The following is a 14,911-nucleotide window of genomic DNA, read 5'->3' as shown; positions in this document are numbered from 1 at the left end:
TTCTTCTAGAAACTGTAAAAGAATCAATACGATAAACACAACCAACAAAACATTACCCAAATGGCAATTGCAACCTGCTCTTATTCAAGTGAGTCATCATGAAATGCTGTTGATTAATATCTTTTCTCTAAGTTTCCCAAGTACATTCTTCAGATGAATCTTATAGTAGGGCTTCAATCCAGTTCTCCTTCTCAGGGGAAAACAAATCTGGGGGCTTTGCCTAGCATTGGCCATAACTCTACATCACATCTGCAACAGCTAAAAGTATTGATTCTCTTGTTCTGAGATGTTCTCTCAGGAAAATGTGATGCTGCCCTTTCCTAGCATCATCACCAGTTTCCTAGCATCATCACCAGTTACATATTCCCTTCCCATCTCCTACAGTTTCCACTTGCTTCCATTTATTACCCTGTTTCAGACTTCCAGGCTGAGAGTCTCTGCCTAACCACAGAGCAATCTTCAGGCCCAGCTTTGTCAGAGTTTCCTCTTCTGTCCCTGCCCAGGAGACAAGACTAGCATTCTGAAAGGTTAAGGACAATGAGACTGTTTCCACCACGAGGCAGTGAGACAGCACTGACCGTCAAACCTAGTTTAGGCACATGACATGTCATCCAACTCACTGTTCCCTTAAGAATACACTGAGTCAAATTCAGAAGAATTAAAATAGTGTTCTGAACACTATTTTCCTCTTCCAGACACACAAGAGCAGCCCCAGAACCAGCACATCTGAATGTGGGAAAACAAAAGGAAAATTTGGGGAGATAGGAAGAATACAGAATTGCTGTGATTGCATCAAACCCCACTCCTTTCTTCGCAATCCCCATTCCAGAAACCTGTCCAAAGATGTGTCCCCTTTACTACTCATATAATCAGATGAAACATACATTCACCCAAGTGAGTCAGCCATCATCTCCTGTCTTATCATCCCCCAGGTTTATTGTTAGGTGCTTTAATTGCTCATTGTAGCTAGCAACCAAACGTCTATTCTGCGTGTGGTCAGGGATATTTGTCCATATGTTATTACTCTCTTTAGTCCAGTTTTGTACATAACCAGCAGCTAAATGCATACCTTGGTCCAGTGAAATCTGGGGGACCAATTAATGTACAACTGGTGCCCCATACCTTAAATGATCTTCTCAGCCATTGTTGAGGTCACTGGGGAAGCACGGACCAAAGTAAATTACATGTCTACTCCAGGCAGGACTCACTGGAAGCCAGCTAGGGCTACTCAGGAGTCCTATTATCCACTTGCCGGCTAAATACTGGCTCTTAAACTTGAAGACTCTTATCCAAAGCCATCTTTAGGTGATTCTTTTCTTCTTGACATTTTCTACAGTCTTTTACCTCATTAGCAGCTTCAGCAGGAGGCAAAGGAATCTGTCATTTTTTCACCAGCGTTTCATAACTTGAGCATCTTCGTGCAGCTCAGTTCATGTACGTGGGTAGCTATTTCCAGTGGCTGGACAAGGACAGTCTCTACATTCCCAGTCCCCTTCTGAGCCACCCACTGGGCTTTTCTGGTTGGTATTACATAGCTCACTTCAATTCATCCTTGGAACTCCTGCAGGTTTTTCCATAACTGCATTCTCTGTGAAGCGTTGCCTGACTATGCATTAAGATCTTAGTAAGGTCAAGTTCTTGCTGTACTATAGATACACTGCCCTCAATATTGACCATTGTTCAAACTCACCCTTGCTTCTTCAGCCAAGGTTTTATGACCCACTGATCAAATGGGGTAAACTTCTAGACTGCAAAGCATTCTCAGTTTGGGAACTTCTATCAGTAAACCAGGAAACTCACTTTGCTTTAATAAGGAGAGAAATCTATGATTCAAACCATTTAGCACTAAGAGCTGCCAGTTTGGGGGGTTCCTGTGGTTGGCCCTAAGGGCAGGGTGGTGCTATAACTATGGATACAATATACATCTCCAGGGCCACAGCTTGTGGTATATCCATATATATATATAATTTCCAATTTTACACTGAGGTCTTCTGAGCTACTCCTTCCTTATGGGAATGAATCTGACATTGCCCAAGACATAAAGGTATTATGGATCTCAGAATTATTTTAAATCCCTGAGCGATGGGAGCAGTATCTACTAAAGCCCAGTAAAAGGCCAGTAATTGTCTTTCAAAGGGGTCATATCTCTTCTCAACATCAGGGAACTTTGAATCCAATATTCCAACAGCTGCTGCTTGGGGAGGGAAGAATAGTGTTAAACACTTCTGCAAGAGACTCCAGTCTGTGTGTCCAGATAGTAAAAGCCTTCACAATAATTTGTGCATTAGGCCAACCCAAATGGTACTATTTGAAGCTACAGCCCTCTGCAAGTCGCTCAAAGCCCGTTTTTGTTTTGGATCTCATTCAAATTCAGATTTTCTTCTGGTCATTCAATATATTAGTGCTTGCAAGATGCCCAGGAACAGTGTATGGTGTCCCCTAAACCCAAAATGCCCCACAAGTTGTCTCTCTCCTATTAACAGGGCATGGCAAATACATCAGTTTATTCCCTGCCTTGGGTGACCTGTCTCTCATGGTCTCCAACCCAAGTAATTCCCAAGCATTTAGCTGACTGAACTCAGCTCTTTATCTTAGCCATACATATAAACCATCTTCAACTAGTCATATGGACCAGTGCTGTTTTCAAATCTTGGGGGTTTCCTCCTCTGAGAGGGAAACTTTCATACTATCATTAATGCATATGTGAACTTTGCATTTGACTGTGATCCGGTCTAAACCTCACCAGGTTGTCCAAAGACACTGGAAAATTCAACTACCCTTAGGAGAGGATGGTGAATGTTTATCAGTCATTCCTACGAAAAAGGAAAACTTTGCCTGACTTGCTTCTAAGATTGGGACGGTAAACAAAGTATTAGCCAAGACTATCACAGCATCCCCGTCATCTTAGCTTACTGGATTTTCTGAGCAGCTTTCCCCATGTGTGACATGGTAGGAGTGATCAGTGGAACTACTTGATTCAAGCACAAGAAACAGCATTTCATTTCCACGAATCACCTACTTTTCCCCCACAGGCCAGAGAGGACGGTCGCAGAGCAAGCTGCTGGGAATTAGTATCCTTTTAAATATTTAAATTAAATTTTAAAACATGAAAAATTAAAACTAAAATTTCTTGTTATTTTCTTGGGACTTGGTACTGTTTAGTATTCGGTAGGGAGGAGGGTGCAGGCAATTCTAAAAATTCCTAATTAATATGACCAATTAAAATCAAGCAAAAGGTATTGCCCACAATGGCAAAGCACTCCATTCACAATCACATTTATTCCAACTATGCACTCAGGTATATAGGTAATGCCACTACAAGTTTTTTGCATTTGGGAGGCTTTATTGGGGTTTTTTGGACATTGTTATTTACTTTCTCACTTTCCAAATAATGGTTTTGCCATAACGCTAGTACTTCACATCATAGCATCACCATACCCCTAAAGATTTGCTTTCGGTCTCCTGATTTTTCCTACCACTATATAGCAGGTGTTGCAGTACATTGTTCAACAGTATGCTATAACTCCATCACCCCAGGGCTATTCAGTTTAGACATAGCATATAGCCTTCAATCCCCCCACCCGTGGGATTCAAGTCAATCATCTTTTCTTTCACCACCTTAACAGATGGAGTAAACTCAGCACCCTCCTCACACATCCTTCTTCTACTCCCCATCAGTACTACTGGATTTAAATTCATCCAAGCTGGAATAAATAAAGTAAAATTTGACAAGACCATTTAGGCAAGGTGGTCACCTGTACTGAAGGAGTTTTTCTTCCTCCCAGCTAGCAATAATGTGCAATCTGGTAATGTGCAAAGTCGACACATTTTTCTTTTGTTTCCAAATACCTACTTTAACTTTATGTGGTCTGATATTATTTTTCCTTAGCTTCATCAGTGAGTTAATTTTTACGAAAGCAGTTTGCTGTAACCAGAGGATTGTATTCCTGGCCACGTCTTCCTCATTTTACCTCTCCTTCTCAATGCATTTTGCCAATTCCTCAAAAGTCAAAGGTTTAGCATCCAAATTCCATTGATAACATTTGTCCTTGGTAATTTGTCACAGATCTTTCACAACTTCAAACCTAGGGTGGGTTGACTAACACCCTAGCTTCAAAATGTTGTTAGATTTCCATTCTGGCCAGGATGGTATAAGTCTACTTTAGCCTAATCACAACTCTGGTCAAGATACAAAAGCACCTGAGAGCTTTGAAAATTAAAAAGTAGCAGGGAGATTGGGAAGAGAAATCAAATAATCAGTATGGCAGTGAATTTTCTGATTTTTTCCTCTCCTTTATCACCATACTTTCACCCAAGGCTGGCCCACAGCACAGCAGGGAAGATAACAGAAACTCAAAGAGAAATCCTCTTTTTCTTGCCAGAAGACCAGAAAAATAGACCTTTACTTATACCACCTATTTCTTTCTCAGACTTTCCATTTTTTCATTTATTTCAAACATGTTTGTAATTGTTTGTTGAAGACTTTGTATGATGGCTGCTTCAAATTCCTTGTCAGATAATCCCAATATCTGTATCAGCTCGGTATTGGCATTGGTTAATTGTCTTTTCTCATTCAAGTTAAGATTTTCCTGATTCTCAGGATGATGGGTGATTCTGATAGTATCCTGGACATTTTGAGTATTGTCTTGAGACTCTTATTTAAATCTGATTTAGCAAACATTATCTGACTCCATGCCAGTTGGAGAGAGGGGGAACTTTCCCATTACTCCCAGGTGGGCATTGAAGTCCACGTTCCCCATGTTCTCTACTGATACCACTGGGAGTGGAGGGAAGAGGGGGTGTCATTACATCTGGATAAGGGTGAAGACTAGCCTCCTCAGCCTTTGAGGAAGGGGATATGGCCACTATTTATTATGAGTTCTAGTGGTTGCATTAGGGTGGTTAGTGTCTAAAAGACTTCTTTCTTGCTAGTCTTCCACTTTCCTGGTCCTTTAGCTAGAGAGAGTCAGTTTTTCTTGGGATGTTTTTGGCTATGCCAATTGATGTTTCCAGGTTGCCTCTTTCAGCACCCAGTCCAGGGTGTATAAATCAACAATGACAATAAAAATAACAAAAGGGGACTCTGCCAACTCCCTAGTTTTTCTTCTTTCTCTCTGTCTTTCAAAGTCTTCTATGTTTGATTTAGATATACTGTCTAGGATTTTTAGCTGTACTTATTAGAAAGACTAGGGTAAAGTTTGTCTACTCCATATTATCTTAAAACCAGAGGAAACCTAGTTGTCTTTTAAAACAAAACAACCAAGTTTCTCTGGAGAATTTTAACAGGACTTAGGATTCCATAACATAATTTTCAAAATGTCCAGGGTACAATCTATAATTACTCAAAGTACCAAAATCCAGGAAAATGTGCCTAATTACTGAGGGGAGAGACAATCAACATATGACAACCCTGAGATAACTTAGATATTGGAATTATCAGAAAAATACATTAATGTAACCATTATAACTATGTTCTATGAGGTAAAGGTAAAAATTCTTGAAATAAATGGAAAGACAGAAGTTTTCAGCAGAGAAATAGAAACTATAAGAACAAACCAAATAAAAATTTTGTAGCCAAAAACCACAATATTGGGAATAAAAATATCAGTGGATGTGCTCAATAGCAGAATGGAGATGAAAGAAGGAAGAGTGAATTAGAAGATAAACTTAGGGAAATTATCTAATTTGAAGAAAACAGAGGGAAAAAGAGATGGAAAGTACATTAACAGAGTCTTAGGGACTTGTGAAACAGTATTAAATGGTCTAATATTCATATCATTGGTGTCACAGAGGAAGACAAGAAACAATTATTAAAGGAAAAAATATCTAAATAAATTACACTGAAAACTTCCCAAATTTGAAGGCTTGCATCTATATATTTAAGTACCTCAGCAAACAACACACAAGTAAACTCAAAGAAAAACCAAGCCCAAATGCATCGTAATAAAACGCTGAAAACCAAAAATTAAGAAAAGCTTTAAAAGGAGCCATTTAAAAAATGACACATTGCATATAAGGAAACAACAATTTGAATGATTATGGATTTCTCATCAGAAACTACAGAGGCCAGAAGACAGTGGAACAATATCTTTAAAGTCCTGAAAGAAAAGAACTCTCAATCCACAATTCAATGTCCAGTGAAAATATCCTCCATATATGATGGCAAAATAAATCTATTCTCAAATGAAGGAAAACTAAGAGAATCTGTTGTTAGCAGACCTGCTTAAAATAAATAGTAAACGATGTTCTTCTGGATGGAGGAAAATAATACCAGAGAAATATTTGGAACTACTGGAATAAAGGAAGAGAAACATAAATGGGTATATATCTAGATAAATATTTTCTCATCCTAAGTTTTCAAAATATATATAACCATTGAAAGCAAAAAAAAAAAAAATTGTTACATTTTCTAGTAGTGGGCTTTCACTTAATTAAATGTAAACCATATGACAACTATAACATAAAAGGAAGAGAGAGTTTCTTTGTTTGAAGTGTTAAAATATTAACTCTAAGTAGACTGTGAAAGGGTAGGTAAGTATACTGTAATCCCTAGAGTGCGCACACACACACACACACACACACACACGATATATATCAAATAACTATATGGTATCCAAGATATATATCAAATAATATTATAAAATTAATGGAATGTTAAAAAAATGAAATCCAAAAGAAGGCAGAAAATGGGAAACAGAGGAACAACAAATAAAACCCCAAGCATATTAATATTTACATCAAATGTAAATAATATAAGCATACCAGTTAAAATACAAAAAATTTCATATTGGATTAAGAAAATGAGGCCCAACTATAATGTTGTTTACAAGAAATTCACTTTAACCATAATGATATAGATACGTTAAAAGTGAAAGGATGAAAAATTATATACCATGCAAATATTAATCAACAGAAAACTGGAATTATTATATTAATATGAGACAAAGTATATTTCATATAAAGAAGGAAAGTGTGGATAAAGAGGGCTATTACATAATGATAAAAGGTCAGTTCTTAAAAAATATATAACAATCCTAAATTGTTTTGCACCTATTAATAGAGCTTCAAAATATATGAACACTTATAAAACTTAAAGGAGAAGTAAACAAATCCACAATTATACTTGGAGACTTTAAAAGTCCTCTTTTAGTAATTGATATAACAAGAAGACAGACAAACAGCAGGAATATAGAAGACTTAAACAAACTACCAACCAACTTGACCTAATTTACATTTATAGCCAGACTATAGAATACTCTGCCCAACAAAAGAATATAGAATATTCTACACAACACATTCATTTCAAGTTTACATGAGCAATCACCAAGAAAGACCATATATTTGGTCATAAAACAAACCTTAACATACTTGAAAGAAGTTACATTATACAAAATATGTTCTCTGACATAACGGAATTAAATTGTAAGTCAATAATAGAAAGATATATGGAAAATTCTCTCATATATTTGAAAATTAAACAACTTCCTTCTAAATGCCATATGGGTCAAACAAGAAGTTGTGGGAAAGTTTAAAAGTCATTTAAACTGAATAAAAATGAAAATGCAACATATGAAAATCTGTAGCGGGCTGCTAAATCAGGGATTAGGGGAAAATATATACATACAAAATTTGCTTAGATTATTTACATTTGATGTATATATAATTAATTAATTAATTTAAAGTTTGTATTAGAAAAGAAGAAAGGACTCAAATCAGTCATTTAAGATTCCACTTGAGGAAACTAAAAAAAGAAGAGCAAACTGAATTCAAAACAAAGAAAATAACAGCAACAACAACAAAAAGCAGAAATCGATGACATAGTTGTTTTCTTTTGTTTTAAGAGAAAATAAATGAAACCAAAGCTAGTTACTTGAATAGAATAATAAAATTGATAGACTTCTCACTAGTCTGATCAGGAAAAAAAGAGAGAAGATACACATTGCTAACATAAGGAAAGAAAAAGGGATATCACTACAGATCATGTAGACACTCAAAAGGTAATAAGAAAACACTACCAAGGAGACCTTCAAGATGGCGTAGGAGGAAGACGTGGAGATCACCTTCCTCCCCACAAATACATCAGAAATACATCTACATGTGGAACAACTCTTACAGAACACCTACTGAACGCTGGCAGAAGACCCCAGATTTCCCAAAAGGCAAGAAACTCCCCACGTACATGGGTAGGGCAAAAGAAAAAGGAAAAAACAGAGACAAAAGAACAGAGGCAGGACCCGCACCTCTGGGAGGGAGCTGTGAAGGAGGAAAAGTTTCCACACACTAGGAAGCCACTTCACTGGTGGAGACGTGGGGTGGGCGGGGGGGAAGCTCTGGAGCCACGGAGGAGAGCGCAGAAACAGGGTTGCAGAGGGCAAAGCGGAGAGGTTCCCGCACAGAGGATCAGTGCCAACCAGCACTCACCAGCCTGAGAGGTTTGTCTGCTCACCTGCTGGGGCGAGTGGGGGTTGGGAGCTGAGGCTCGGGCTTCGGAGGTCAGATCCCAGGGAGAGGACTGGGGTTGGCTGCATGAACACAGTCTGAAGGAGGCTAGTGTGCCACAGCTACCCAGGAGGGAGTCCTGGAAAAAGTCTGGAACTGCCTAAGAGGCAAGAGACTGTTGTTTCAGGGTGCACAGGAGAGGGGATTTAGAGCACCGCCTAAACGAGCTGAAGAGACGGGCGCGAGCCACGGCTATCAACGCAGACACCAGAGATGGGCATGAAATGCTAAGGCTGCTGCTGCTTCAGCCACCAAGAAGCCTGTGTGCAAGCACAGGTCACTATCCACACCTCCCCTCCAGGGAGCCTGTGCAGCCCGCCACTGCCAGGGTCCCGTGATCCAGGGACAACTTCCCCGGGAGAACACACGGTGCGCCTCAGGCTGTTGCAACGTCACGCCAGCCTCTGCTGCTGCAGACTCGCCCCACATTCCGTACCCCTCCCTCCCCCCAGCCTGAGTAAGCCAGAGACCCCAATCAGCTGCTACTTTACCTCCATCCTGTCTGGTTGGGGAACAGATGCCTTCAGGCGACCTACACAGAGGCAGGGCCAAATCCAAAGCTGAACCCCAGGAGATTTGCGAACAAAGAAGAGAAAGGGAAATTTCTCCCAGCAGCCTCAGGAGCAGCAGATTAAATCTCCACAATCAACTTGATGTACCCTGCATCTCTGGAATACCTGAATAGACAACGAATCATCCCAAAATTGAGGTGGTGGACTTTGGGAGCAACTGTAGACTTGGGGTTTGCTTTCTACATCGAATTTTTTTCTGGTTTTATGTTTATCTTAGTTTAGTATTTAGAGTTTATTATCATTGGTAGATTTGTTCATTGATTTGGTTGCTCTCTTCTTTTTTAATATATATATAGATATTTTTTTTTTCTTTTTCTCTTTTTGTGAGCGTGTATGTGTATGCTTCTTTGTGTGATTTTGTCTGTATAGCTTTGCTTTTACCATTTGTCCCAGGGTTCTGTCTGTCTTTTTTTTTTTTTTTTTTTCTTTAGTAGAGATTTAGCACTTGTTCTCATTGGTGGATTTGTTTTTTGGTTTGGTTGCTCTCTTCTTTCTTTCTTTCTTTCTTTTTTTTTATTGCTTTTTAATTTTTTATTTTTAATCATTTTTTCAATTTTTTATTTTAATAATGTTATTTTATTCTTTCTTTCAGTCTTCTTCTCTCCCTTTACTTCTGAGCCATGTGGCTGACAGGGTCTTGGTGCTCCGGCCGGGTGTCAGCCCTGTACCTCTGAGGTGGGAGAGCCGAGTTCAGGACATTGGTGCACCAGAGACCTCCCGACTCCACGTAATATCAAATGGTGAAAGCTCTCCAGGAGATCTCCATCTCGACGCTAAGACCCAGCTCCACTCAATGATGAGCAAGCTACAGTCCTGGACACCCTATGCCAAACAACTATCAAGACAGAAACATAGCCCCACCCATTAGCAGAGAGGCTGCCTAAAATCATAATGAGGTCACAGACATGCCAAAACTAACCACCGGACGCGGTCCTACCGACCAGAAAGACAAGATACAGCCTCAACCACCATAACACAGGCACCAGTCCCCTGCACCAGGAAGCCTACACAACCCACTGAACCAAACTTAGCCACTGGGGGCAGGCACCAAAAACAACAGGAACTATGAACCTGCAGCCTGCAAAAAGGAGACCCCAAACACAGTAAGTTAAGCAAAATGGGAAAACAGAGAAACACACAGCAGATGAAAGAGCAAGGCAAAAACCCACCAGACCAAACAAATGAAGAGGAAATAGGCAGTCTACCTGAAAAAGAATTCAGAGTAATGATAGTAAAGATGATCCAAAATCTTGGAAATAGAATGGAGAAAATACAAGAAACGTTTCATAAGGACCTAGAAGAACTAAAGAGCAAACAAACAATGATGAACAACACAATAAATGAAATTAAAAATTCTCTAGGAGGAATCAATAGCAGAATAACTGAGGCAGAAGAACGGATAAGTGACCTGGAAGATAAAATACTGGAAATAACTGCCGCAGAGCAGAATAAAGAAAAAAGAATGAAAGAATTGAGGACAGTCTCAGAGACCTCTGGGACAACATTAAATGCACCAACATTCGAATTATAGGGGTCCCAGAACAAGTAGAGAAAAAGAAAGTGACTGAGAAAATATTTGAGGAGATTATACTTGAAAACTTCCCTAACATGGGAAATGAAATAGTCAATCAAGTCAAGGAAGTGAAGAGAGTCCCATACAGGATAACTCCAAGGAGAAGCACGTCAAGACACATATTAATCAAGCTATCAAAAATTAAATATAAGGAAAAAATATTAAAAGCAGCAAGGGAAAAACAACAAATAACATACAAGGGAATCCCCATAAGGTTAACAGCTTACCCTTCAGCAGAAACTCTGCAAGCCAGAAGGCAGTGGCAGGACATATTTAAAGTGATGAAAGGGAAAAAACTACAACCAAGATTACTCTACCCAGCAAGGATCTCATTCATATTCGACAGAGAAATTAAAAACTTTACAGACAAGCAAAAGCTAAGAGAATTCAGCACCACCAAACCACCTTTACAACAAATGCTAAAGGAACTTCTCTAAGCAAGAAACATAAAAGAAGGAAAAGACCTACAATAAAAAACCCAAAACAATTAAGAAAAAGGTAATAAGAACATACATATGGATAACTACCTTAAATATAAATGGATTAAATGCTCCAAACAAAAGATAGACTGGCTGAATGGATACAAAAACAAGACCTGTATATATGCTGTCTACAAGATACCCACTTCAGACCTAGGGACACATACAGACTGAAAGTGAGGAGATGAAAAAAGGTATTCCATGCAAATAGAAATCAAAAGAAAGCTGGAGTAGCAATTCTCATATCAGATAAAATAGACTTTAAAATAAAGACTATTACAAGAGACAAAGAAGGACACTACATAATGATCAAGGGATCAACCCAAGAAGAAGATATAATAATTGTAAATAATTATGCACAGCATAGGAACACCTCAATATATAAGGCAAATGCTAACAGCCATAAAAGGGGAAATCGACAGTAACACAATAATAGTACGGGACTTTAACACCCTGCTTTCACCAATGGACAGATCATCCAAAATGAAAATAAATAGGGAAACACAAGCTTTAAATGACACGTTAAACAAGATGGACTTAATTGATATTTATAGGACATTCCAACCAAAAACAACAGAATAGACTTTCTTCTCAAGTGCTCATGGAACATTCTCCAGTATAGAGCGTAGCTTGGGTCACAAATCAAGCCTTGCTAAATTTAAGAAAATTGAAATCATATCAAGTATCTTCTCCAACCACAACGCTATGAGACTAGATATCAATTACAGGAAAAATAACTGTAAAAAATACAATCACATGGAGGCTAAACAATACAATACTTAATAACCAAGACATCACTGAATAAATCAAAAGGGAAATAAAAAAATACCTAGAAACAAATGACAATGAAAACACGATGACCCAAAATCTATGGGATGCAACAAAAGCAGTTCTAAGAGGGAAGTTTATAGCAATAAAATCCTACCTCAGGAAACAAGAAAAATCTCAAATTAACAACCTAACCTTACACCTAAAGCAATTAGAGAAAGAAGAACAAAAAAGCCCCAAAGTTAGCAGAAGGAAAGAAATCATAAAGATCAGATCAGAAATAAATGAAAGAGAAATGAAGGAAACGATAGCAAAGATCAATAAAACTAAAAGCTGGTTCTTTGAGAATATGAACAAAATTGATAAACCATTAGCCAGACTCATCAAGAACAAAAGGGAGAAGACTCAAATCAAGAGAATTAGAAATGAAAAAGGAGAAGTAACAACTGACACTGCAGAAATACAAAGGATCATGACAGATTACTACAAGCAATTATATGCCAATGAAATGGACAACCTGGAAGAAATGGACACATTCTTAAAAAAGCACATCCTTCCCATACTGAACCAGGAAGAAATATAAAATATGAACAGACCAATCACAAGCACTGAAATTGACACTGTGATTTAAAATCCTCCAACAGACAAAAGCCCAGGACCAGATGGCTTCACAGACGAATTCTATCAAACATTTAGAGAAAAGCTAACACCTATCCTTCTCAAACTCTTCCAAAATATAGCAGAGGGAGGAACACCCCCAAACTCATTCTACGAGGCCACCATCACCCTGATACCAAACCCAGACAAAGATGTCACAAAGAAAGAAAACTACAGGCCAATATCTCTGATGAACATAGATGCAAAAATCCTCAACAAAATACTAGCAAACAGAATCCAACAGCAGATTAAAAGGATCATACATCATGATCAAGTGGGGTTTATCCCAGGAATGCAAGGATTCTTCAATATACGGAAATCAATCAATGTGATAAACCATATTAACAAACTGAAGGAGAAAAACCATATGATCATCTCAATAGATGCAGAAAAAGCTTTCGACAAAATTCAACACCTATTTATGATTAAAAAAAACTCTCCAGAAAGTAGGCATAGAGGGAACCTACCTCAACATAATAAAGGCCACATATGACAAACCCACAGCCAACTTCATTCTCAATGGTGAAAAACTGAAACCATTTCCTCTAAGATCAGGAACAAGACAAGGTTACCCACTCTCACCACTATTATTCAACATAGTTTTGGAAGTTTTAGCCATGGCAATCAGAGAAGAAAAAGAAATAAATGGAATCCAAATCAGAAATGAAGAAGTAAAGCTGTCACTGTTTGCAGATGACATAATACTATACATAGAGAATCCTAAAGATGCTACCAGAAAACTACTAGAGCTAATCAATGAATCTGGTAAAGTAGCAGGATACAAAATTAATGCACAGAAATCTCTTGCCTTCCTATACACTAATGATGAAAAATCTGAAAGAGAAATTAATGAAACAGTCTCATTTACCATTGCAACAAAAAAGAATAAAACACCTAGGAATACACCTACCTAAGGAGACAAAAGACCTGTATGCAGAAAACTTTAAGACATTGATGAAACAAATTAAAGATGATACAAACAGATGGAGAGATATACCATGTTCTTGGATTGGAAGAATCAACATTGTGAAAATGACTATACTACCCAAAGCAATCTACAGATTCAACGCAATCCTTATCAAACTACCACTAGCATTTTTCACAGAACTAGAACAAAAAATTTCACAATTTGTATGGAAACACAAAAGACCCTGAATAGCCAAAGCAATCTTGAGAAAGAAAAACGGAGCTGGAGGAATCAGGCTCCCGTATTTCAGACTATACTACGAAGCTACAGTAATCAAGACAGTATGGCACTGGCACAAAAACAGAAATATAGATCAATGGAACAGGATAGAAAGTCCAGAGATAAACCCATGCATCTATGGTCACCTTATCTTTGGTAAAGGAGGCAAGAATATACAATGGAGAAAAGACAGCCTCTTCAATAAGCGGTGCTGGGAAAAACTGGACAGCTACATGTAAAAGAATGAAATTAGAACACTTCCTAACACCATACACAAAAATAAATTCAAAATGGATTAAAGACCTAAATGTAAGGTCAGACACTATAAAACTCTTAGAGGAAAACACAGGCAGAACACTCTGACATAAGTCTCAGCAAGATTCTTTTTGACCCACCTCCTACAGAAATGGAAATAAAAACAAAAATAAACAAATGGGACCTAATGAAACTTAAAAGCTTTTGCACAGCAAAGGAAACCATAAACAAGACGAAAAGACAATCCTCAGAATGGGAGAAAATATTTGCAAGCGAAGCAACGGAGAAAGGATTAATCTCCAAAATACACATGCAGTTCATACAGCACAATATGAAAAAAACAAACAACCCAATCCATAAATGGGTGGAAGACCTAAATAGACATTTCTCCAAAGAAGATATACAGATTGCCAACAAACACATGAAAAGATGCTCAACATCACTAATCATTAGAGTAGTGCAAATCAAAACCACAATGAGGTATCACCTCACACCAGTCAGAATGGCCATCATCAAAAAATCTACAAACAATAAATGCTGGAGAGGGTTTGGAGAAAAAGGAACCCTCCTGCACTGTTGGTGGGATGTAAATTAATACAGCCACTATGGAGGACATTATGGAGGTTCCTTAAAAAACTAAAAATAGAACTACCATATGACCCAGTAATCCCACTACTGGGCATATAGCCTGAGAAAACCATAATTCTAAAAGAGACATGTACCACCACAATGTTCATTGCAGCACTATTTACAATAGCCAGGACATGGAAGCAACCTAAGTGTCCATCGACAGATGAATGGATAAAGAAGATGTGGCATATATATACAATGGAATACTACTCAGCCGTGAAAAGAAATGAAATTGAGTTATTTGTAGTGAGGCCAATGGACCTAGAGTCTGTCATACAGAGTGAAGTAAGTC

The sequence above is a fragment of the Eubalaena glacialis genome, chromosome 11 (assembly GCF_028564815.1).
Source record: "Eubalaena glacialis isolate mEubGla1 chromosome 11, mEubGla1.1.hap2.+ XY, whole genome shotgun sequence".
NCBI classification, from domain to species: Eukaryota; Metazoa; Chordata; class Mammalia; order Artiodactyla; family Balaenidae; genus Eubalaena; species Eubalaena glacialis.
The sequence above is the reverse complement of the archived record's forward strand: the minus strand, read 5'-3'. Positions refer to the sequence as shown.